The sequence below is a fragment of the Mustela nivalis genome, assembly GCF_964662115.1.
Source record: "Mustela nivalis genome assembly, contig: HAP1_SCAFFOLD_379, whole genome shotgun sequence".
Lineage (NCBI taxonomy): Eukaryota > Metazoa > Chordata > Mammalia > Carnivora > Mustelidae > Mustela > Mustela nivalis.
This window is the reverse complement of record NW_028136271.1, coordinates 381,274-407,595: the sequence shown is the minus strand read 5'-3', so window position 1 is coordinate 407,595 and position 26,322 is coordinate 381,274.

Here is a 26,322-nt window from a genome sequence, read left to right as displayed (position 1 = left end):
TTTACAATATTTGATAAATAATAGTATCTTTAAGTCCATCTATGGTTTCACAGAATTTGTTTGAACTTCATAAAAATGTACCATACTTTTTTCACTGTCCTTGTTTTACTTATCTATTAACTTTCCAAGATTTATTCACTTTAGAGTATGTAGCTACCATTTATTTTTATTCCTCCATAATGCTATGTTTACAAATTTGTATTTATCTGTACTTTTAAAAATATCTTAATTATATACCATTTCTCATCTCACGTAACACTCATGTTACTTCTACACTTATCAGATATTATGTAACTGTAAACCACAACTCAGCAACAATATAACAACATTTTTCAAAATTAAATGGCTTACCAGAATTCTTTAATTCTATCCTTTATTTGTATTAGATGACCCTTTATTCTGGTATTTGGCATTGTTCACATGGAGGAAAGCTTATAAGTTGATATTCCATAAATAGAAGGATTTATTATGATTGATTATTTTCATTTAGAATGCATAGAATATGGTTGATTTAATATTTCTTTCTTACTCTCTGCCTGGAACATAGTGCTATCTATGTAATAGCCACTAAAATATTAAGTTAATTACCTAGACTTTAAAAAGCATATTAATAGGAATAACATACAGAACTCTTCTCAGATTGGGACACCTGGATGGCTCAGTCAGTTAAACGCCTGAGCCTTTATCTCAGGTCATGATCTTAGGGTCCTGGGACTCAGTTCTGCAACAGATTCCCTGCTTAGCCGGGAGTTTGCTTCTCCCTCCCCCTGCTGCTCCCCCTGCTTGTGCTCTCTCTCACTCTCTCTCTTACAAATAAATAAAATTAAAAAAATAAATTCTTCTCAGATAGCTAATATAGAATATCGTCTTTGTATTCATCAAAGGGAAAGTGCCATATAATAATGAAATTCAGACGACTTCAAATTCATTTTTTAACCAGTAAGAAAGTACTGGAAACAAGCCAAAAATGTCTTTAATGAATCAAAGAAATAGATTGATTTTCAATATCTTAATGTTTCTAAAATAAATTGCAAGATTTTTATACTAGATATCAGTGTAAATATTCATTATACAAGGATATTCTAAAAATAAACGTGAGAAAACTACTTGACATATAAGATGACAAAAACGAGTTTGACAAAAGTCAGTTCGGGTAAAACTTACAACACCTACCACCTGAAACTCTTGTTCTATAATTTAATTATTTTAATTTACAAAAATACAAAAATAATATATCAGAGTAATTCTATTGATAGCTTTGAAGGTATGATCTGGTTGTGCACTGTTTACTATTGAAAGGGGAATCAAATATGTGATGCTTATGGTGTGACTATATTAAAATTCAACAAGTTCAGAAGCATACGAGGAATAGAATAAAGACAAAAGATGACCCTTACTTTGATTTGTATTTCCCTGATGCCTAGTGATATGGAGCACTTTTTCATGTGTCTGTTGGCCATCTGGATGTCTTCTTTGCAGAAATGTCTGTTCATGTCCTCTGCCCATTTCTTGATTGGATTATTTGTTCTTTGGGTGTTGAGTTTGCTAAGTTCTTTATAGATTCTGGACACTAGTCCTTTATCTGATATGTCGTTTGCAAATATCTTCTCCCATTCTGTCAGTTGTCTTTTGATTTTGTTAACTGTTTCCTTTGCTGTGCAAAAGCTTTTGATCTTGATGAAATCCCAATAGTTTATTTTTTCCCTTGCTTCCCTTGCCTTTGGCATTGTTCCTAGGAAGATGTTGCTGCGGCAGAGGTCGAAGAGGTTGCTGCCTGTGTTCTCCTCAAGGATTTTGATGGATTCCTTTCGCACACTGAGGTCCTTCATCCACTTTGAGTCTATTTTTGTGTGTGGTGTAAGGAAATGGTCCAATTTCATTTTTCTGCATGTGGCTGTCCAATTTTCCCAGCACCATTTATTGAAGAGGCTGTCTTTTTTCCATTGGACATTCTTTCCTGCTTTGTCGAAGATTAGTTGACCATAGAGTTGAGGGTCTATTTCCGGGCTCTCTATTCTGTTCCATTGATCTATGTGTCTGTTTTTGTGCCAGTACCATGCTGTCTTGATGATGACAGCTTTGTAATAGACTTGAAGTCCGGAATTGTGATGCCACCAACGTTGGCTTTCTTTTTCAATATCTCTTTGGCTATTCGAGGTCTTTTCTAGTTCCATATAAATTTTAGAATTATTTGTTCCATTTCTTTGAAAAAGATGGATGGTACTTTGAAGGAATTGCATTAAATGTGTAGATTGCTTAGGTAGCATAGACATTTTCACAATATTTATTCTTCCAATCCAGGAGCATCGAACATTTTTCCATTTCTTTGTGTCTTCCTCAATTTCTTTCATGAGTATTTTATAGTTTTCTGAGTATAGATTCTGTGTCTCTTTGGTTAGGTTTATTCCTAGGTATGTCCATGGGAAATGAGAGTTGGCTTTGTGGATGCTGCTGCTGCTTGCCTGAGCTAGTCTCCGCAGCTCGGTGGATGATACCCCCCTGGAGCGAATACCCTTTGCCTTAGCATCCCGTCTGCCTGAGAGAGAATCCAAGTGTGGGGAAGTCGCAGCACGCCGCTCCTGGAGAAGAGAAGGAGCCGTTGGACTTGGGGTCGGGAAACACTCGGAACGCAGGATATCCTGCCGTGGCACGAACAGCAGACCGGTGGCAAGACAAGTGTCACCCGCTCCCTGTGCGGAGCGATGGAAGCCAGGCTGCTAAGGAGACATGAGGGGACGACTAGGGAGAGTCGCGTGCTCCACTCTGAAGAAGGAGTCTGAGCAGAAGGCAGGCCTGTCCTGTGCCTCCGATCCCAAGGGGACAGCATCTCCTTGGCCACCTATCCTGAGGGCAGACTTGGGCTTCCCACCAGGTGCCATACCCGGACTCGCTGAAACAACCCCATGGAGAAACGGGCCGTCAGATGCCGTCTTCCACCAAGATGTGGCAGCGATGTGGGTGGCAGGGCATGTGCCGGGAATGGAGTGGAGACAGTCCCCCACAGTTCCCCATCCCAGTACACGGGCCGTGTGCAGTTATCCTGTCGCCTCCTCTCTCCTGTGGTGAAGGCACTGGCCTAGACCCCGAGTCTGCCTGAGAGCCAGAGCAAAAGGCAAAGCCTTACCTAACCCAGGAGATGGTAATAGGCATAGAGTGCCATGCTAAGACACGCACGCTGCTGCAGGGTTGTGACTGTGTCTGCTTAGTTCGGCATAGTAAGGTGAACCCCGGGCGTGAACTTGAAGCCCGGGAAAGCAAGACCCAAGAGGCACCAGCTCTCCGGCGTCTATTCTACCCTGCCGCGACAGAGTGAACACCCAAAGCCTTTCTGAGGAAGCAGCAGCGAAGTGCGGTTCGTGCCAAGCTGAAAACCTCTGCGAAAGCATAGCAGTCGCTGGGAAATCAGAGTCGCTTCTGTGGCCTGCTGTTGCTGCTTGCCTTAGCCTAGTATTCGTAGCAGGAAGGGAGAAACATGCATGGAGCGAAAGCGTCTTTGCTCGGGCATCTCCTCTGGGAAAGCACAGCATTCTTTGTGAAATCAGAGTCGGGTCTGTGGTATGCTCCTATTTGGCTGACCTGGTCTCCACAGCACGGTGTAACAAACCCGCATGGAGCGAAAACCTCTTTGCCTGGGCATCGCCCTGGTGAGAGAGAAGCGCTTGCGCCTGTGGAAAGAATCTTAAGGAAAGGGACACGTTTTTCACTGCGCTCCCCAGGAGCATGTCGGTGGAAGGTGCAGCACGCTGCCCAGGGAGAAGAGCAGAAGCCGTTGGCCTTCTGGTCTGGAATCGGTTGCGAAGCAGGAGAGCCGTCCCTGGCAGGCACAGCGCCCGGTGGCAATACAAGTGTCTCCCGCTCCCTGTGCAGAGAGACAGAAGCCTGGCTGCTACGGAGAGAGGAGAGGGTGAGTAGGGCATGGCGCGTGCTCCACTCTGAGGAAAGAGTCTGGGCAGAAGGCAGGCCAGTCCTTAGCCTCTGGGCCCAAGGAGACAGCAGCTCCTTGGCCAACTGTACCTGGGCAGACATGCGCTAGCCACCAGGCACATATGCTGAACTCGCAGAAACAGCTCCTTGAAATAACCGGGAGTCAGATGCCGTCTACCTCCAGGATGTGGAAGCTTGGAGGAGGCACGGGGTTTAAGGGGAGGGTGTGGGGACAGTCCCCCAAAGCTCCCTATTCAGTGCATGTGCGGTGTGCAGGGATTCTGTCAACTCTCCTTTCCTGTGCGGAATGCACTGGCCTAGTCCGTGAGTCCGCCTGAGCGCCAGAGTAGAAGGCCAAGCGATGCCTACACTGGGAGATGGTGGTGTGCATAGAGTGCCATCCTAGGCTACGCACGTTACTGCAGGGTTGTGGCTGTGTCTGCTTAGTTCGGCCTGGCAGGGAGAACGCAGGGCGCGAAGATAGAGCCCGGGAAAGCAAGGCCCAAGAGGCACCAGCTCTCCCGCAGCTCTTCTTCCCTGACGCGACAGAGAGAATGACAAAAGCCTTGCTGAGGAAGCAGCAGTGAAGTTCGGTTCGTGCCAAGCTGAAAACCTCTGCGAAAGCATAGCCGTTGCTGGGATATCAGAGTCGGTTCTGTGGTCTGCTGTTGCTGCTTGCCTTAGCCTATTATTCGTAGCAGGATGGGAGAAACCCGCTTAGAGTGAAAGCCTCTTTGCCCTGGCAACCCCCCTGGGAAAGCACAGCATTCTTTGGGAAATCAGAGTCGAGGCTGTGGTATGCTCCTGTTTGGCTAAGCTGGTCTCCTCAGCACGGTGTAACAAACCCGCATGGAGCGAAAACATCTTTGCCTGGGCATCCCCTCTGCCTGAGAGAGAAGCGCACTTGCGCCTGTGGAAAGAGCCTTGGGCTCTCAAGGAGCATGTCTGTGGAAAGTGCAGCCCGGTGCCCAGGGAGAAGTGCAGGAGCCGTTGGCCTTCTGGTCTGGAAACCGTTTCGAAGCAGGAGAGCCGGCCCTGGCAGGCACAGCCCCCGGTGGCAATACAAATGTCACTGGCACTCTAGGCAGAGACGGAAGCATGGCCTGCTAAGGAGACAGGTGGGGATGAGGTGGGCAGGGCGCATGGTCCTCTCTTAGGATGGATTCTGGGCTGAGAGCATGCCTGTCCTGAGCCTCTGGGCTTAAGGTGACAGCAGCTCCTTGGCCACCTGTCCATGGGGCAGACATGTGCTAGCCACCAGGCACCTACCCTGAACTCACAAAAAAAGCTCCCTAAATAACGGGGAGTCAGATGCCATCTACCTGCAGGATGTGGAAGCTTGGAGGAGGCACGGGGACAGTCCCCAAAGCTCCCTATTCAGTGCACGGGCGGTGTGCAGGGATCCTGTCACCTCTCCTTTCCTGTGGGGGAAAGCACTGGCCTAGTCCGCGAGTCCGCCTGAGCGCCAGAGTAAAAGGCCAAGCGATGCCTACACTGGGAGATGGTAGTGTGCATAGAGTGCCATCCTTGGCTACGCACGCTACTCCCGGGTTGTGGCTGTGTCTGCCTGTTCGGCCTGGCAGGGTGAACGCAGGACACGAACATGGAGCCCAGGAAAGCAAGGCCCAAGAGGCAGCAGCTCTCCCGCAGTTCTTCTTCCCTGATGCGACGGTAGCCTTACTAGGAAGCAGCAGTGAAGTGCTGTTCGCTCCAAGCCAATGACTCTGCGAAATGTTCTGCAGGCTGCTCTTGCTTGCCTGAGCCCAGTCTCGCGGTTGGAGAGACCCGCATACAGCGAAGCCTCTTTGCCTGGGCATCTCCCCTGGGAAAGCACAGCATTCCATGGGAAATGAGAGTTGGGTTTGGGGATGCTGCTGTTGCTTGCCTGAGCTAGTCTCCGCAGCTCGGTGGAAGATACCCGCATGGAGCAAAATACCCTTTGCCCTGTCCCATGGAATGCTGTGCTTTCCCAGGGGAGATGCCCAGGCAAAGAGGCTTCGCTGTATGCGGGTCTCTCCAACCGCGAGACTGGGCTCAGGCAAGCAAGAGAGAGAAGCCAAGTGTGGGTGAGGCGCAGCCCTCCGCCCCCAAAGAAGAGAATGAGCCGTTGGCCTTGAGGTCAGAAAACGCTCGGGAAGCAGGATAGCCTGCCGTGGCACTAACAGCAGGCCGGTGGCAAGACAAGTGTCACCCGCTCCATGTGCGGAGCGATGGAACCCCGGCTGCTAAGTAGACATGAGGGGACGACTAGGGCAGAGGTTCGTGAACCACTTTGAGGAAGGAGTCTGGGCAGAAGGCACGCCTGTCCTGTGCCTCTGGTCCCAAGAAGACAGCATCTCCGTGGCCACCTGTCCCAAGGGCAGACCTGGGCTTGCCACCAGGTGATATACCCGGAACGCGTAGAAACAAACCCATGGAGAAACGGGCAGTCAGATGCCGTCTTCCACCAAGATGTGGCAGCGATGAGGGTGGCAGGGGCTGTGCCGGGGAAAGAGTGGAGACAGACCCACACAGTTCCCCATCCAGTGCAAGGGCCGTGTCCAGTGATCCTGTCGCCTCCTCTCTCCTGTGGTGAAGGCACTGGCCTAGACCCCGAGTCTGCCTGAGCGCCAGAGCAAAAGGCAAAGCCTTAAGTACCCCAGGATGGTAATAAGCATAGAGTGCCATGCTAGGACACGCACGCTGCTGCAGGGTTGTGACTGTGTCTACTTAGTTCGGCATAGCAAGGTGAATCCCCGGCGTGAACTTGAAGCCCGGGAAAGCAAGACCCAAGAGGCACCAGCTCTCCGGCGTCTATTCTTCCCTGCCACGACAGAGTGAACACCCAAAGCCTTTCTGAGAGAGCAGCAGCGAAGTGCGGTTCGTGCCAAGCTGAAAACCTCTGCGAAAGCATAGCAGTCGCTGGGAAATCAGAGTCGGTTCTGTGGTCTGCTGTTGCTGCTTGCCTTAGCCTAGTATTCGTATCAGGATGGGAGAAACCCGCATAGAGTGAAAGCCTCTTTGCCCTGGCAACCTCCCTGGGAAAGCACAGCATTCTTTGGGAAATCAGAGTCGGGTCTGTGGTATGCTCCTGTTTGGCTGAGCTGGTCTCCTCAGCACGGTGTAACAAACCCGCATGGAGCGAAAACCTCTTTGCCTGGGTATCCCCTCAGCCTGAGAGAGAAGCGCACTTGTGCCTGTGGAAAGAGCCTTAAGAAAGGGACATGTCTTTCACTGGGCTCCCCAGATGCATGTCTGTGGAAAGTGCAGCACGCTGCCCAGGGAGAAGTGCAGGAGCCGTTGGCCTTCTGGTCTGGAAATTGTTTCGAAGCAGGAGAGCCGGCCCTGGCAGGCACAGCCCCCGGTGGCAATACAAGTGTCACTGGCACTCTAGGCAGAGACGGAAGCATGGCCTGCTAAGGAGACAGGTGGGGATGAGGTGGGCAGGGCGCATGGTCCTCTCTTAGGGCGGATTCTGGGCTGAGAACATGCCTGTCCTGAGCCTCTGGGCTTAAGGTTACAGCAGCTCCTTGGCCACTTGTCCCTGGGGCAGACATGCGCTAGCCACCTGGCGCCTACCCTGAACTCGCAAAAAAAGCTCCCTGAAATAACAAGGAGTCAGATGTCATCTACCTGCAGGATGTGGAAGCTTGGAGGAGGCTCGGGGACAGTCCCCAAAGCTCCCTATTCAGTGCACGGGCGGTGTGCAGAGTTCCTGTCACCTCTCCTTTCCTGTGAGGGAAAGCACTGACCTAGTCCGTGAGTCCGCCTGAACGCCAGAGTAAAAGGCCAAGCGATGCCTACACTGGGAGATGGTAGTGTGCATAGAGTGCCATCCTAGGCTACGCACGCTACTGCAGGGTTGTGGCTGTGTCTGCTTTGTTCGGCCTGGCAAGGTGAACGCAGGACGAGAACATGGAGCCCTGGAAAGTAGGCCCAAGAGGCACCAGCTCTCTCGCAGCTTTTCTTCCATGATGCGACAGAGAGAATGACAAAAGCCTTGCTGAGGAAGCAGCAGTGAAGTGCGGTTTGTGCCAAGCTGAAAACCTCTGCGAAAGCATAGCCGTCGCTGAGATATCAGAGTCGGTTCTGTGGTCTGCTGTTGCTGCTTGCCTTAGCCTAGTATTCGTAGCAGGATGGGAGAAAACCCGCATAGAGCAAAAGACTCTTTGCCCTGGCAAACCCCCTGGGAAAGCACAACATTCTTTGGGAAATCAGAGTCGGGTCTGTGAGATGCTCCTCTTTGGCTGACCTGGTCTCCACAGCACGGTTTAACAAACCCGCTTGGAGCGAAAACCTCTTTGCCCTGGCATCCCTCTGCCTGAGAGAGAAGCGCGGTTGCGCCTCTGGTAAGAGCCTTAAGGAAAGGGACACGTTTTTCTTGGAGCTCCCCAGGAGCATGTCTGTGGAAAGTGCCGCACGCGGCCCGGGGAGAAGAGCAGGAGCCGTTGGCCTTCTGGTCTGGAAAAGGTTACCAAGCAGGATAGCCGGCCCTGGCAGGCACAGCGGACGTGGCAATACAAGTGTCACCGGCTCCCTGTGCAGAGACGGAAGCCTGGCCTGCTAAGGAGACAGGAGGGGATGAGGTGGGCAGGGAGCGTGGTCCTCTCTTAGGAAGGAGTCTGGCCAGAGAGCATGCCTGTCCTGAGCCTCTGGGATTAAGGAGACAGCAGCTCCTTGGCCACCTGTCCCTGGGGCAGACATGCGCTAGCCACCAAACGCATACCCTAAACTCGCAGACACAGCTCCCTGAAATAATGGGGAGTCAGATACCGTCTCCCTCCAGGATGTGGAAGCTTGGAGGAGGCACGGGTTTGAAGATGATGGTGTGGGGACAGTCCCCCAAAGCTCCCTATTCAGTGCATGGGCGGTGTGTAGGGATTTTGTCACCTCTCCTTTCCTGTGCTGAATGCACTGGCCTAGTCCGAGAGTCCACCTGAGCGCCAGAGTAGAAGGCCAAGCTATGCCTACACTGGGAGATGGTAGTGTGCATAGAGTGCCATCCTAGGCTACGCACGCTACAGCAGGATTGTGGCTGAGTCTGCTTAGTTCGGCCTGGCATGGTGAACGCAGGACGCGAACATGGAGCCCGGGAAAGCAAGGCCCAAGGGGCACCAGCTCTCCCGCAGCTTTTCTTCCCTGACGCGACAGAGAGAATGACAAAAGCCTTGCTCAGGAAGCAGCAGTGAAGTGCGGTTTGTGCCAAGCTGAAAACCTCTGTGAAACCATAGCCGTCGCTGAAAAATCAGAGTCGGTTCTGTGATCTGCTGTTGCTGCTTGCCTTAGCCTAGTATTCGTAGCAGGATGGGAGAAACCCGCTTAGAGCGAAAGCCTCTTTGCCCTGGCAACCCCCCTGGGAAAGCAGAGCATTCTTTGGGAAATCAGAGTCGGGTCCGTGGTATGCTCCTGTTTGGCTGAGCTGGTCTCCTCAGCACGGTGTAACAAACCCACATGGAGCGAAAACCTCTTTGCCTGGGCATCCCCTCTGCCTGAGAGAGAAGAGCACTTGCGCTGTAGAAAGAGCCTTAAGAAATGGACATGTCATTCACTGGGATCCCCAGGAGCATGTCTGTGGAAAGTGCAGCACGCTGCCCAGGGAGAAGAGCAGGAGCCGTTGGCCTTCTGGTCTGGAAACCGTTGCGAAGCAGGAGAGCCGGCCCTGGCAGGCACAGCCCCCGTTGGCAATACAAGTGTCACTGGCATTCTAGGCAGAGACAGAAGCATGGCCTTCTAAGGAGACAAGAGGGGATGAGGTGGGCAGGGCGCGTGGTCCTCTCTTAGGACGGATTCCGAGCTGAGAGCATGCCTGTCCTGAGCCCCTGGGCTTAAGGTGACAGCAGCTCTTTGGCCACCTGTCCCTTGGGCAGACATGCGCTAGCCACCAGGCGCCTACCCTGAAATCGCAAAAAAAGCTCCCTGAAATAACGGGGAGTCAGATGCCATCTACCTGCAGGATGTGGAAGCTTGGAGGAGGCACGGGGTTGAAAGGGAAGCAGTGGGGACAGTCCCCAAAGCTCCCTATTCAGTGCACGGGCGGTGTGCAGGGATCCTGTCACCTCTCCTTTCCTGTGGGGGAAAGCACTGGCCTAGTCCGCGAGTCTGCCTGAGCGCCAGAGTAAAAGGCCAAACGATGCCTACACTGGGAGATGGTAGTGTGCATAGAGTGCCATCCTAGGCTACACACGCTACTGCAGGGTTGTGGCTGTGTCTGCTTAGTTCGGACTGGCAGGGTGAACGCAGAACGCGAACATGGAGCCCAGGAAAGCAAGGCCCAAGAGGCAGCAGCTCTCCCGCAGCGCTTCTTCCCTGATGCGACGGTAGCCTTATTAGGAAGCAACAGTGAAGTGTTGTTCACTCCAATCCAATGACTCTGCGAATTGTTCTGCAGGCTGCTCTTGCTTGCCTGAGCCCAGTCTCGTGGTGGGAGAAACCCGCATACAACGAAAGCCTCTTTGCGTGGGCATCTCCTCTGGGAAAGCACTGCATTCCATGGGAAATGAGATTTGGTTTTGGGGATGATTCTGATGCTTGCCTGAGCTAGTCTCTGCATTTCGGTGGAAGATACCCGCATGGAGCGAAATACCCTTTGCCCTAGCATCCCCTCTGCCTGAGAGAGAAACCAAGTGTGGGGAAGTCGCAACACTCCGCCCCCGGAGAAGAGAAGGAGCCGTTGGCCTTGGGGTCAGGAAACGCTCGGGAAGCAGGATAGCCTGCCGTGGCACTAACAGCAGGCCGGTGGCAAGACAAGTGTCACCCGCTCCATGTGCGGAGCGATGGAACCCCGGCTGCTAAATAGACATGAGGGGACGACTAGGGCCGATGTTAGTGAACCACTCTGAGGAAGGAGTCTTGGCAGAAGGCACGCCTGTCCTTTGCCTCTGGTCCCAAGAGGACAGCATCTCCGTGGTCACCTGTCCCAAGGGCAGACCTGGGCTTGCCACCAGGTGATATACCCGGAACGCGTAGAAACAAACCCATGGAGAAACGGGCAGTCAGATGCCGTCTTCCACCAAGATGTGGCAGTGATGAGGGTGGCAGGGGCTGTGCCGGGGAAAGAGTGGAGACAGACCCACACAGTTCCCCATCCAGTGCAAGGGCCGTGTGCAGTGATCCTGTCGCCTCCTCTCTCCTGTGGTGAAGGCACTGGCCTAGACCCCGAGACTTCCTGAGCGCCAGAGCAAAAGGCAAAGCCTTAAGTACCCCAGGATGGTAATAAGCATAGAGTGCCATGCTAGGACACGCACACAGCTGCAGGGTTGTGACTGTGTCTACTTAGTTCGGCATAGCAAGGTGAATCCCTGGCGTGAACTTGAAGCCCGGGAAAGCAAGACCCAATAGGCACCAGCTCTCCGGTGTCTAATTTTCCCTGCCACGACAGAGTGAACACCCAAAGCCTTTCTGAGAGAGCAGCAGCGAAGTGCGGTTCGTGCCACGCTGAAAACCTCTGCAAAAGCATAGCAGACGCTGGGAAATCAGAGTCGGTTTTGTGGTCTTCTGTTGCTGCTTGCCTTAGCCTAGTATTCGTAGCAGGATGGGAGAAAACCCGCATAGAGTGAAAGACTCTTTGCCCAGGCAATCACCCTGGGAAAGCACAACATTCTTTGGGAAATCAGAGTCGGGTCTGTGGTATGCTCCTCTTTGGCTGACCTGGTCTCCACAGCACGGATTAACAAACCCTCATGGAGCGAAAACCTCTTTGCCTTGGCATCCCTCTGCCTGAGAGAGAAGCGCGGTTGCGCCTCTGGAAAGAGCCTTAAGGAAAGGGACACGTTTTTCTCGGAGCTCCCCAGGAGCATGTCTGTGGAAAGTGCCGCACGCTGCCCGGGGAGAAGAGCAGGAGCCGTTGGCCTTCTGGTCTGGAAAAGGTTACCAAGCAGGATAGCCGGCCCTGGCAGGCACAGCGGACGTGGCAATACAAGTGTCACCGGCTCCCTGTGCAGAGACGGAAGCCTGGCCTGCTAAGGAGACAGGAGGGGATGAGGTGGGCAGGGCGCGTGGTCCTCTCTTAGGAAGGAGTCTGGGCAGAGAGCATGCCTGTCCTGAGCCTCTGGGATTAAGGAGACAGCAGCTCCTTGGCCACCTGTCCCTGGGGCAGACATGCGCTAGCCACCAAACGCATACACTAAACTCGCAGAAACAGCTCCCTGAAATAATGGGGAGTCAGATACCGTCTCCCTCCAGGATGTGGAAGCTTGGAGGAGGCACGGGGTTGAAGGGGAAGCAGTGGGGACAGTCCCCCAAAGCTCCCTATTCAGTGCATGGGCGGTGTGTAGGGATTTTGTCACCTCTCCTTTCCTGTGCTGAATGCACTGGCCTAGTCCGCGAGTCCGCCTGAGCGCCAGAGTAGAAGGCCAAGCGATGCCTACACTGGGAGATGGTAGTGTGCATAGAGTGCCATCCTAGGCTACGCACGCTACTGCAGGGTTGTGGCTCTGTCTGCTTTGTTCGGCCTGGCAGGGTGTACGCAGGACGGGTACACGGAGCCCTGGAAAGCAAGGCCCAAGAGGCAGCAGCTCTCCCGCAGCTCTTCTTCCCTAATGCGACGGTAGCCTTACTAGGAAGCAGCAGTGAAGTGCTGTTTGCTCCAAGCCAATGACTCTGCGAAATGTTCTGCAGGCTGCTGCTGCTTGCCAGAGCCCAGTCTCCCGGTGGGAGAAACCCGCATACAGCGAAGCCTCTTTGCCTGGGCATCTCCCCTGGGAAAGCACAGCATTCCATGGGAAATTAGAGTTGGGTTTGGGGATGCTGCTGTTGCTTGCCTAGCTAGTCTCCGCAGCTCGGTGGAAGATACCCGCATGGAGCAAAATACCCTTTGCCCTAGCATCCCCTCTGCCTGAGAGATAAGCCAAGTGTGGGGAAGGCGCAGCACTCTGCCCCCGGAGAAGAGAAGGAGCCGTTGGCCTTTGGGTCAGGAAACGCTCGGGAAGCAGGATAGCCTGCCTTGGCACTAACCGCAGTGCATCTCGCAGAATGCCTCTTGCAGAGGTTCGGTTGCGGGCACTCACAATGTCCGTTCAGGCCCCGGGGGGCCGACGTGCAGCATCCGAAGAGACTTTGCCCGGCGTTTTCCGGCCAATTCTACGAGGGTTCTGACCAAACCGGGATCGGATTGGGCAGAACTCTCCTGACAATTGGCCTGCGTTTGGCATCCATTTACTGCCCATGCTCTCCATGTTAAAGCCGTCCGGAAGTCGCACGGAAAATACGCGGCCCAGCCGGGGGCGCTGGCTCCCTTGAGCGTTCAGGGAACAGATTTGAAGGACGGATTGTGGCCTGCCGTGGGCCTCCGTCTTCGGGAAGATGTGTGCTTTTGGATGGGGATGACCTCATTTTGAGCACACAGGTTTATCTCACTCCGATTTTCCAAAGCGGGGGAAGTCGCTGTTGGTGCTTGCTTGGTTGGGACATGCGTGGCTGCGGGACTCAGGGTTCCCGATATGGAGAGGACATGAGAGGCAGGACCCCGGAAGCAGAAGACTGGGGAAGCAAGCGAGTGTCGGAGCCCGGGCTTTGTGATAGGCCCGGCCCCATGGTATTCCGCCAGGGATGGGAAGCGAGCAGGCCGAGGTTCCACAGGAGTTGGCCTCACCGCATTGCGTCTCGCGAGTGACTCTTGGCAGGGATCGGGTGCCGGCACTCACAACGTCCGTCCAGGCCCCAGAGGGGCGGCCCTGCAGACTTGGGGCGCATGAGGTGACTTCGCCGGGCGTTTTCCGGCCAATTCCCATGAGCGTTCTGCCCAAACCGATCATGGTTTGGGCAGTACGTTCGTGAGATTTGGCCAGCGTTGGGCAGCCTCTGTTCTTCGGTAAGATGGTGTGCCCAATATGGGGATGGCCTCGTTTTTGGCCCGCATGTTTATCGCACTCCGAGAGTTTTTCGAAGCCTGGGAAGGCGCCGGTGGCACCTGCGTAGTTGGGAGATGCGTCGCTGCGGGACTAAGGGTTCCCGATATGGAGAGACACGAGGGACAGGACACGAGCAGAAGGCTGGGAAAGAAAGTGAGCGTTCAAGCCCGGGCTTTATGATGGGCCCGGCCCCATGGTATAGCGCCAGGGATATGAACCCCGCAGGCCGAGGATCGGCAGGAGTTATTTTCACCCCAGTGCGTCTCGCGGAATGCCTCTTGCCAAGGTTCGAGTGCGGGTACTCACAATGTCTGTTCTGGCCCCGGGGGGCGGACCTGCAGACGTGCAGTGTCCGAAGAGACTTCACCGGGCGTTTTCCGGCCAATTCACGAGGGTTCTGACCCAACCGGGATCGGATTGGGAAGAACGCTTCTGAGAATTGGCCGGCGTTTGGCAGCCATTATAACCCCCCATGCTCTCCATGTTGCGGCCGTCCGGAAGTAGCACGGAAAATACGCGGCCCAGCCCGGGGCGCCGGCAACGTTGAGCGTTCAGGGAACAGAGTTGAAGGACGGATTGTGGCCGGCCGTGCGCTTCCGTCTTTTGGGAAGATGAGGCGCCCATGGATGGGGATGAACTCATTTTGAGCACACAGGTTTATCTCACTCCGTGTGTGGTCCGAAGTGCCGAATGCGCGGTTGGCGACTACGTGGTTGGGAGATGCATGGCAGCGTGAGTCAGGGTTCCCGATATGGAGAGCCACGAGGGACAGGAACCAGGAAGCAGAAGGCTGTGGATGAAATGGAGTATTCGATATGGGCTTCGTGATTGGCCCAGCCCCATGGTATAGATCCTGGGATGGGAACCCCGCCGGCCGAGGATCCGCAGGCGTTGGTCTTGCCGCAATTCGTCTCGCGGAGTGCCTCTTGGTGGGGTATGGATGCGGACACTCACAAGACCTAGCCAGGCCCCGGGGAGCCTGGCCTTGTAGTCTTGCAGCACCCAATGAGTTTTCTCCGTGTGTTTTCCGGCCAAATCTCACGAGCATTCTGCCCAAACCGGGATCGGTTTGAGCAGAACGCTCGTGGGAATTGGCCGCCATTGGGCAGCCCTGCAAACCGCTCTGCTCTCCATGGCCCAAGGCCCTATATGGCCCAGGGCATGTGGTGGCATCCCGGATACCACACGGAAAAGTCGCTGCCCACCCGGTGGCGCCGACGCAGTAGAGCCTTCAGGGAGCAGAGTTGAAGGACGGGAAGTGGCCGGGCGTGCGCGTCTGTCTTTCGGGAAGATGGGACGCCAATGGATGAGGATGACCTCATTTGGGGCACACATGTTTATCTCACTCCTAGATTTTCCGAAGCGCAAGAAGTCGCTGTTGGTGCTTGCTTGGTTGGGAAATGCGTGGCTGCGGGACTCACGGTTCCCGATATGGACAGGCCATGAGGGTCAGGACCCCAGAAGCAGAAGACTGGGGAAGTAAGCGAGTGTCTAAGCCTGGTATTTGTGATGGGCCCGGCCCCATGGTATAGTGCCAGGGATGGGAACCCAGCAGCCCTTTGATCCGCAGGAGTTGGCCTCAACGCAGTGCGTCTCGCGGAGTGACTCTAGGCAGGGATCGGGTGCGGGCACTGACAATGTCTGTTGAGGACCCAGAGGGGCGGCCCTGCAGACTTGGTGTGCCTGAAGTGACTTCGCCGTTCGTTTTCGGGCCAATTCCCATGAGCGTTTTGCCCTAACCGGGATCGGTTTGGACAGTTCGCTCGTGAGAATTGGCCGGCGTTGTGCAGCCTCTGTTTTTCGGTAAGATGGGGTGCCCAATATGGGGATGGCCTCGTTTTGGGCCCTCATGTTTATCTCACTCCGACAGTTTTTCGAAGCTCGGTAAGGCGCCGGTGGCGCCTGCGTAGTTGGGAGATGCGTGGCTGAGGGACTCAGGGTTCCCTATATGGAGAGACACGTGGGACAGGACCCGAAGCAGAAGGCTGGGGAAGAAAGTGAGCGTTCTAGCCCGGGCTTTGTGATGGGCCTGGCCCCATCGTATAGCGCCAGGGATATGAACCCCACAGGCCGAGGATCGGCAGGAGTTGTTCTTGCTAAAACTGTCTCGCGGAGTGCCTCTTGGCGGGGTATGGATGCGGGCACTCACAATGCCTAGCCAGGCCCCGGGGGGCCCGGCCTTGTAGACGTGCAGCGCACAATGAGTATTCGCCGGGCTTTTTCCGGCCAATTCTCAGGAGCGTTCTGCCCAAACAGGGATCGGTTTGAGCAGAACGGTCATGAGAATTGGCTGCTGTTGGGCAGCCCTGCAAACCGCTCTACTCTCCATGGCCCAGGGCCCTATCTGTCCCAGGGCATGTGGCGGCATCCCGGTTACCGCACGGAACAGTCGCGGCCCACCCGAGGGCGCCGGCGCCGTTGAGCCTTCAGGGAGCAGAGTTGAAGGAAGGGAAGTGGCCGGGCGTGCACCTCCGTCTTTCGGGAAGATGGGGCGCCCATTGATGAGGATGACCTCATTTTGGGCACACAGGTTTATCTCACTCCGAGAGTTTCCGATGCGCAAGAAGTCGCTGCTGTTGCTTGCTTGGTTGCGAGATGCGTGGCTGCGGGACTCAGGGTTCCCGATATGGACAGGCCACGAGGGACGGGACCCCGAAAGGAGTAGACTGGCGAAGCAAGCGAGTGTCCAAGCCCGGTCTTTGTGCTGGGCCCGGCCCAATGGTATCGCGCCAGGGATGGGAACCCAGCAGGCCGATGAACCGCAGGAGTTGTCCTCACCGCAGTGCGTCTGGCGCAATGCCTTTTGCAGAGGTTTGGGTGCAGGCACTCACAATGTCCGTTCAGGCCAGGGGGGCGGAACAGCAGACGTGAAGAGTCCGAAGAGACTTCGCCGGGCGTTTTCCAGCCAATTCTACGAGGGTTCTGACCAAACCGGGATCAGATTGTGCAGAACGCTCCTGACAATTGGCCAGCGTTTGGCATCCATCAACCGCCCATGCTCTCCATGTTAAAGCCGTCCGGAATTCGCACGGAAAATACGCGGCCCAGCCGGGGGTGCCAGCGCCTTTGAACCTTCAGGGAACAGAGTTGAAGGACGGATTGTGGCCGGCCGTGAGCCTCCGTTTTTCGGGAAGATCGTGCGCCCATGGATGGGGATGACCTCATTTTGGCACACAAGTTTATCTCACTCGAGAGTTTCCGAAGCGCAATTAGTCGCTGTTGGTGCTTGCTTGGTTGGGAGATGCGTGGTTGTGGGTCTCAGGGATCCCGATGTGGACAGGCCACGAGGGACAGGACCGGATGCAGAAGACTGGGGAAGCAAGCGAGTGTCCGAGCCCGGTCTTTGTGATGGGCCCGGCCCAATGGTATAGCGCCAGGGATGGCAACCCAGCAGGCCGAGGATCCGCAGGAGTTGGCCTCACTGCAGTGCGTCTCGCGGTGTGTCTCTTGGCGGGATCGGGTTCGGGCACTCACAATGCCGTCCAGGACCCCGAGGGGCGGCCCTGCAGACTTGGGGCGCCTGAAGTGACTTCACCGGGCGTTTTCCGGCCAATTCCCATGAGCGCTCTGCCCATACCAATCACGGTTTGGGCACAACGCTCGTGAGAATTGGCCGTCGTTGGGCAGCCTCTGTTCTTCGGTATGATGGGGTGCCCAATATGTGGATGGCCTCCTTCTGGGCCCGCATGTGTATCTCACTCCTAGAGTTTTGCGAACCTCGGGAAGGCGCCGCTTGCGCCTGCGTAGTTGGGAGATGCGTGGCTGCGGGACTCAGGGTGCCCGATATGGAGAGACACGTGGGACAGGACCCGAAGCAGAAGGCTGGGGAAGAAAGTGAGCGTTCGAGCCCAGAATTCGTGATTGGCCCGGCCCCATGGTATAGCGCCAGGAATATGAACCCCACAGGCCGAGGATCGGCAGGAGTTGGTCTCACCGCACTGCGTCTCGCGGAATGCCTCTTGCCGAGGTTCGAGTGCGGGCACTCACAATTTACGTTCAGGCCACGGGGGGCGGACCTGCAGACGTGCAGTGTCCGAAGAGACAACGCCGGGCGTTTTCCGGCCAATTCTACGAGGGTTCTGACCAAACCAGGATCGGATTGGGCAGAACGCTCCTGATAATTGGCCGGCGTTTGGAAGCCATTATAACCGCCCATGCTCTCCATGTTGCGGGCGTCCGGAAGTCGCACGGAAAATACGTGGCACGGCCGGTGGCGCCTGCGCCGTTGAGCGTTCAGGGAACAGAGTTGAAGGACGGATTGTGGCCTGCCGTGCGCCTCCATCTTTCGGGAACATGGTGCCCCCATGGATAGGGATGACCACATTTTGAGCACACAGGATTATCTAACTCCGTTTGTGGTCCGAAGTGCGGAAGACACGGATGGTGACTACGTGGTTGGGAGATGTGTTGCAGCGTGACTCAGGTTTCCCAATATGGAGAGCCACGTGGGACAGGAACCCGGAAGCAGAAGGCTGCGGAAGCAAAGGAGCATTTGAACCCGGGCTTTGTGATGGGCCCGGCCCCATGGTATAGCGCCTGGGATGGGAACCCCGCATTCCGAGGATCTGCAGGCTTTCGTCATGCCGCAATCAGTCTCGGGGGGTGCCTCTTGGCGGGGTATGGATGCGGGAACTCACAATGCCTAGTCAGGCCTCGGGGGGCCCGGCCTTGTAAACGTGTAGCACCCAATAAGTATTCGCCGTGCGTTTTCCGGCCAATTCTCACGAGCGATCTGCCCCAACATGGATCGGATTGAGCAGAACGCTCATGAGAATTGGCCGCCTTTGGACAGCCCAGCAAACCGCTTTGATCTACATGGCCCAGGGCCCTATCTGGCCCAGGGCATATGGCGGCATCCGGGATAACGCACGGAAAAGTCGCGGCCCACCCGGGGGCGCCCGCACATTTGAGCATTCAGGGAGCAGAGTTGAGGGACGGGAATTGGCCGGGCGTGCGCCTCCTACTTTCGGGAAGATGAGGCGCCCATGGATGGGGATGACCTCATTTTGAGCACACAGGTTTATCTCACTCCGTGGGTGGTCCGACGTGCCGACGCGCGGTTGGCGACTACGTCGTTGGGAGATGCGTGGCAGCGTGACTCAGGGTTCCGGATATGGAGAGCCATGTGGGACCGGAATCCGGAGCAGAAGGCTGCGGAAGCAAAGGAGCATTTGAACCCGGTCTTTGTGATGGGCCCGGCCCCATGGTATAGCGCCAGGGATGGGAACCCAGCAGGCCAAGGATCCGCAGGAGTTGGCCTCACCGAAGTGCATCTCACGTCGTGACTCTTGGCAGGGATCGGGTGCGGGCACTCACAACGTCCGTCCCGGCCCCAGAGGGGCGGCCCCGCAGACTTGGGGCACCTGAGGTGACTTCGCCGTTTATTTTCCGGCCAATTCCCATGAGTGTTCTGCCCAAACCGTGATCGTTTTGGGCAATACGCTCATGAGAATTGGCCGGGGTTGGGAAGCCTCTGTGCTTCGTTAAGATGGTGTGCCCAATATGAGGATGACCTGGTTTTGGGCCCGCATGTTTATCTCATTCCGAGAGTTTTTCGTAGCTTGGGAAGGCGCCGGTGGCGCTTGAGTAGTTGGGAGATGCGTGGCTGCACGACTCAGGGTTCCCCATATGGAGAGACACGAGGGACAGGACCCGAAGCAGAAGTCTGGGAAGAAACGAGCGTTCGAGCCCGGGCTTCGTGTTGGGCCCGGCCCCATGGTATAGCGCCAAGGATATGAACCCCGCAGGCCGAGGATTGGCAGGAGATGGCCTCACCACAGTGCGTCTCCCGGAATGCCTCTTGCCAATGTTCGGGTGCGGGCACTTACAATGCTCGTGCAGGCCCCGTGGGAGGAACTGTAGATGTGCAGCGTCCGAAGACACTTCGCCGGGCGTTTGCCGGCCAATTCTACGAGGGTTCTGACCAAACCGGGATCGGATTGGGCAGAACGCTCCTGAGAATTGGCTGGCGTTTGGCCGCCATTATAACCGTCCAGCTCTCCATGTTGCGGCCGTCCGGAAGTCGCACAGAAAATACACGGCCCAGCCCGTGGCGCCGGCAACGTTGAGCGTTCAGGGAACAGAGTTGAAGGACGGATCGTGGCCGGCCGTGCGGTTCCCTCTTTCGAGAAGATGAGGCGCCCATGGATGGGGATGAACTCATTTTGAGCACACAGGTTTATCTCACTCCGTGGGAGGTCCGACGTGCCGAAGGCGCGGTTGGCGACTACGTGGTTGGGAGATGTGTTGCAGCGTGACTCAGGGTTCCCGATATGGAGAGCCACAAGGGACAGCAACCCGGAAGAAGAAGGAAGCGGAAGCAATGGAGTATTCGAACCCAGGCTTCGTGATGGGACCGGCCCCATGGTATAGCGCCTGGGATGGGAACCCCGCAGGCCGAGGATCTGCAGGCGTTGGTCTTGCCGCAATCTGTCTCGTGGGGTGCCTCTTGGCGGGGTATGGATGCGGGCACTCACAATGCCTAGTCAGGCCCCAGGGGGCCCGGCCTTGTAGACATGCAGCACCCAATGAGTCTTCGCCGGGCATTTTCCGATCAATTCTCACGAGCGATCTGCCCCAACATGGATCGGTTTGAGCAGAACGCTCGTGAGAATTGGCCGCCGTTGGGCAGCCCTGAAAACCGCTCTGCTCTTCATGGCCCAGGGACTTATCTGGCCCAGGGCATGAGGCGGCATCCCGGATACCGCACGGAAAAGTTGCGGCCCACCCGGGGGCGCCGGCGCAGTTGAGCCTTCTGGGAGCAGAGTTGAAGGACGGGAAGTGGCGGGGTGGCGCCTCTGTCATTTGGGAAGTTGGGTTGCCCATGGATGAGGATGACCTCATTTTGGCACACAGGTTTATCTCACTCCAGGAGTTTCCGATGCGCAATAAGTCACTGTTGGTGCTTGCTTGGTTGGGAGATGCGTGGCTGCGGGTCTCAGGGTTCCGATATGGACAGTCCACGAGGGACCGGACACCGGTTGCAGAAGACTGAGGAATCAAGCCAGTGTCCAAGCCCGGTCTTTGTGATGGGCCCGGCTCAATGGTATACCGCCAGCGATGGGAACCCAGCAGGCCGAGGATCCGCAGGAGTTGGCCTCACGCAGTGCGTCTCGCGGAGTGACTCTTGGCAGGGATCGGGTTCGGGCAATCACAACGTCCGTCCAGGCCCCAGAGGGGCGGCACTGCAGAATTGGGGCCCTGAAGTGACTTCACCGTTCGTTTTCCGGCCAATTCCCATGAGCGTTCTGCCCAAACCAGTCTTGGTTTGGGTCCGGCCACATGGTATAGCGGCCGTCGTTGGGAAGCTTCTGTTCTTCCTTAAGATGGGGTGCCCAATATGGGGATGGCCTCCTTTTGGGCCCGCATGTTTATCTCACTCCGAGAGTTTTGCGAACCTCGGGAAGGCGCCGGTTGCGCCTGTGTAGTTGGGAGATACGTGGCTGCGGGACTCAGGGTTCCCGATATAGAGAGACACGTGCGACAGGACCCGAAGCAGAAGGCTGTGGAAGAAAGCGAGCGTTCGAGCCCAGGCTTCGTGATTGGCCCGGCCCCATGGTATAGCGCCAGGGATATGAACCCCGCAGACCGAGGATCGGCAGGAGTTGGTCTCACCGCACTGCGTCTCGCAGAATGCCTCTTGCAGAGGTTCGGGTGAGGGCACTCACAATGTCCGTTCAGGCCTTGGGGGGCGGACATGCAGCGTCCGAAGAGACTTCTCCGGGCGTTTTCCGGCCAATTCTACGAGGGTTCTGACCAAACCGGGATCAGATTGGGCAGAACGCTCCTGACTATTGGCCGACGTTTGGCATCCATTAACCGCCCATGCTCTCCATGTTAAAGCCGTCCGGAAGTCGCACGGAAAATACGCGGCCCAGCCGGGGCCGCCGGCGCCCTTGAGCGTTCAGGGAACAGATTTGAAGGACGGATTGTGGCCTGCCGTGGGCCTCCGTCTTCGGGAAGATGTGCGCTTTTGGATGGGGATGACCTCATTTTGAGCACACAGGTTTATCTCACTTCGATTTTCCAAAGCGCGGGAAGTCGCTGTTGGTGCTTGCTTGGTTGGGAGATGCGTGGCTGCGGGACTCAGTGTTCCCGATATGGAGAGGACAAGAGAGGCTGGACCCCGGAAGCAGAAGACTGGGGAAGCAAGAGAGTGTCGGAGCCCGGGCTTTGTGATGGGCCCGGCCCCATGGTATTCCGCCAGGGATGGGAAGCGAGCAGGCCGAGGTTCCACAGGAGTTGGCCTCACCTCAGTGCGTCTCGCGGAGTGACTCTTGGCAGGGATCGGGTGCCGGCACTCACAACGTCCGTCCAGGCCCCAGAGGGGCGGCCCTGCAGACTTGGGGCGCATGAAGTGACTTCGCTGGGCGTTTTCCGGCCAATTCCCATGAGCGTTCTGCCCAAACCGATCACGGTTTGGGCAGTATGTTCGTGAGAATTGGCCGGCGTTGGGCAGCCTCTGTTCTTCGATAAGATGGTGTGCCCAATATGGGGATGGCCTTGTTTTTGGCCCGCATGTTTATCGCACTCCGAGAGTTTTTCGATTCTCGGGAAGGCGCCGGTGGCGCCTGCGTAGTTGGGAGATGCGTGGCTGCGGGACTCAGGGTTCCCGATATGCAGAGACACGAGGGACAGGACACGAGCAGAAGGCTGGGGAAGAAAACAAGCGTTCAAGCCCGGGCTTCGTGTTGTGCCCGGCCCCATGGTATAGCGCCAGGGATATGAACCCCGCAGTCCGAGGATCGGCAGGAGTTGGTTTCACCGCAGTGCATCGCGGAATGCCTCTTGCCGCGGTTCGAGTGAGGGCACTCACAATGTCTGTTCTGGCCCCGGGGGCGGACCTGCAGACGTGCAGTGTCCGAAGAGACTTCACCGGGCGTTTTCCGGCCAATTCACGAGGGTTCTGACCCAACCGGGATCGGATTGGGAAGTACGCTTCTGAGAATTGGCCGGCGTTTGGCAGCCATTATAACCCCCCATGCTCTCCATGTTGTGGCCGTCCGGAAGTCGCACTGAAAGTACGCGGCCGAGCAGGGGGCGCCGGCGCCATTGAGCGTTCAGGGAACAGATTTGAAGGCCGAATTGTGGCCAAACCTGCGCCTCTGTCTTTCGGGAAGATGGGGCGCCAATGGATGGGGATGACCTCATTTTGAGCACACCGGTTTATCTCACTCCGTGTGTGGTCCGAAGTGCCGAAGGCGCGGTTGGCGACTAATGGTTGGGAGATGCGTTGCAGCGTGACTCAGGGTTCCCGATATGGAGAGCCACGTGGGACAGGAATTCGGAAGCAGAAGGCTGCGGAAGCAAAGGAGCATTTGCACCCGGGCTTCATGATGGGCCCAGCCCCATGGAAAGCACCTGGGAAGGCAACCCCGCAGGCCAAGGTTCTGCAGGCTTTGGTCTTGCCGCAATCCATCTCGCGGAGTGGCTCTTGGTGGGGTATGGATGCGGGCACTCACAATGCCTAGCCAGGCCCCAGGGGCCTCGGCCTAGTAGACGCGCAGCACCAAATGAGTCTTCACCGGGCGTTTTCTGGCCAATTCTCACGAGTGATATGCACAAACACGATCGGTTTTATCAGAACGCTCGTGAGAATGGGCCGCCGTTGGGCAGCCCTGCAAACCGCTTTGATATACATGGCCCAGGGCCCTATCTGGTTCAGGGCATGTGGCGGCATCCAGGATACCACACGGAAAAGTCGCGGCACACACGGGGGCGCCGGCGCAGTTGAGCCTTCAGGGAGCAGAGTTGAAAGACGGGAAGAGGATGGGCATGCGCCTCCGTCTTTCGGGAAGATGGGGCGCCCATGGATGGGGATGACCTCATTTTGAGCACACAGGTTTATCTCACTCTGTGGTTGTTCTGAAGTGCCAAAGGCGCGGTTGGCGACTACGTGGTTGGGAGATGCGTGGCAGCATGACTCAGGGTTCCTGATATGGACAGGCCACGAGTGTCAGGACCCCTGAAGCAGAAGACTTGGGAAGCAAGCGAGTGTCTGAGCACGGTCTTTGTGATGGGCCCGGCCCCATGGTATAGTGCCAGGGATGGGAACCCAGCAGGCCGAGGATCCCCAGGAGTTGGCCTCACCGCAGTGCATCTCGCAGAGTGACTCTTGGCAGGGATCAGATGCGGGCACTCACAACGTCCGTCCAGTCCCCAGAGGGCGGCCCTGCAGACTTGGGGCGCCAAAAGTGACTTCGCCGTTCGTTTTCTGGCTAATTCCCATGAGCGTTCTACAAAAAAGGTGATCGGTGTGGGCAGTATGCTCGTTGGAATTGGCCGGCGTTGGGCATCCTCTGTTCTTCGGTAAAATGGTTTGCCCAATATGGGGATGGCCTCCTTTTGGGCCCGCATATTTATGTCTCACCGAGAGGTTTTCGAAGCTCGGGAAGGCGCCGGTGGCGCCTGCGTAGTTTGGAGATTCGTGGCTGCGGGACTCAGGGTTCCCGATATGGAGAGACACGTGGGACAGGACCCGAAGCAGAAGGCTGGGGAAGAAAGTGAGCGTTCTCGCCCGGGCTTCGTGATGGGCCCGGCCCCATGGTATAGCGCTAGGGATATGAACCCCGCAGGCCGATGATCGGCAGGAGTTGGCCTCACTGCAGTGTGTCTCGCGGAATGCCTCTTGCCGAGGTACAGGTGCGTGCACTCACAATGCCCGTTCAGGCCATGGGGCAGTCCTGTAGACGTACAGCGTCCGAAGAGACTTCGCCGGGTTTTTTCCTGCCAATTCTACGAGTGTTCTGACCAAACCGGGATCGGATTGGGCAGAACGCTCCTGAGAATTGGGTGGCATTTGGCATCCATTATAACCGCCCATGCTCTCCATGTTGCGGCCGTCCGGAAGTCGCACGGAAAATACGCGCCCAGCCGGGGGCGCCGACGCAGTAGAGCGTTCAGGGAACAGAGTTGAAGGACGGATTTTGGCCAAACGTGCGCCTCCGACTTTCGGGAAGATGGGGCGCCCATGGATGGGGATGAACTCATTTTGAGCACACAGGTTTATCTCACTCCGTGGGTGGTCCAATGTACCAAAGTACCAAAGGCGCGTCTACGTGGTTGGGAGATGCGTGGCAGCATGACTCAGGGTTCCCGAGATGGAGAGCCACGAGGGACAGGATCCCGGAAACAGTAGGCTGCGGAAGCAATGGAGCATTCGAACCCGGGCTTTGTGATGGGCCCGGCCCCATGGTATAGCGCCTGGGATTAGAACCCCGCAGGCCGAGGATCCGCAGGCGTTGTTCTTGCCACAATCTGTCTCGCAGAGTGCCTCTTGGCGGGGTATGGACGCGGGCAGTCACAATGCCTAGCCAGGCCCCGGGGGGCCCGGCCTTGTAGACCTGCAGCGCCCAATGAGTCTTCGCCGTGTGTTTTCCAGGCAATTCTCACGAGCGTTCTGCCCAAACCAAGATCGGTTTGAACAGAACGCTCGTGAGAATTGGCCGACGTTGGGCAGCCCTGCAAACAGCTCTGCTCTCCATGGCCCAGGGCCCTATCCCAGGGCATGTGGCGGCATCCTGGATACCGCACGGAAAATTCGCGGCCCACCCAGGGGCGCCGGCGCAGTTGAGCCTTCAGGGAGCAGAGTTGAAGGACGGCAAGGGCCGGAATTGCGCCTCCGTCTTTCGGGAAGATGGGGCGCACATGGATGAGGATGACCTCATTTTGGGCACACAGGTTTATCTCACTCCAAGAGTTTCTGAAGCACAAGAAGTTGCTGTTGGTGCTTGCTTGGTTGGGAGATGCGTGGCTGCGGGACTCAGGGTTCCCGATATGGAGAGGACATGAGAGGCAGGACCCCGGAAGCAGAAGACTGGGGAAGCAAGCGAGTGTCGGAGCCCGGGCTTTGTGATGGGCCCGGCCCCATGGTATTCTGCCAGGGATGGGAAGCCAGCAGGCCGAGGTTCCGCAGGAGTTGGCCTCACCGCAGTGCGTCTCGCGGAGTGACTCTTGGCAGGGCTCGGGTTGGGGCACTCACAACGTCCGTCCAGGCCCCAGAGGGGCGGCCCTGCAGACTTGGGGCGCCTGAAGTGACTTCGCCGTTCGTTTTCCGGCCAATTCCCATGAGCGTTCTGCCCAAACCGTGATTGGTTTGGGCAGTACGCTCGTGAGAATTGGCCGGCGTTGGCCAGCCTCTGTTCTTCGGTAAGAATGTGCCCAATATGAGGATGGCCTGGTTTTGGGCCCGCATGTTTATCTCACTCCGAGAGTTTTTTGAAGCTTGGGAAGGCGCCTGCGTAGTTGGGAGATGCGTGGCTGCGGGACTCAGGGTTCCCATTATGGAGAGACACGAGGGACAGGACCCGAAGCAGAAGGCTGGAGAAGAAAGCGAGCGTTCGAGCCCGGGCTTTGTGATGGGCCCAGCCTCATGGTATAGCGCCAGGGATGAACCCCGCAGGCCGAGGATTGGCAGGAGTTGGCCTCACCGCAGTGCATCTCGCGGAATGCCTGTTGCCGAGGTTCTGGTGCGTGTACTCACAATGTCCGTTCAGGCCCTGGGGGGCAGACCTGCGACGTGCAGCGTCCGAAGAGACTTCGCCGGGCAATTTCCGTCCAATTCTACGATAAA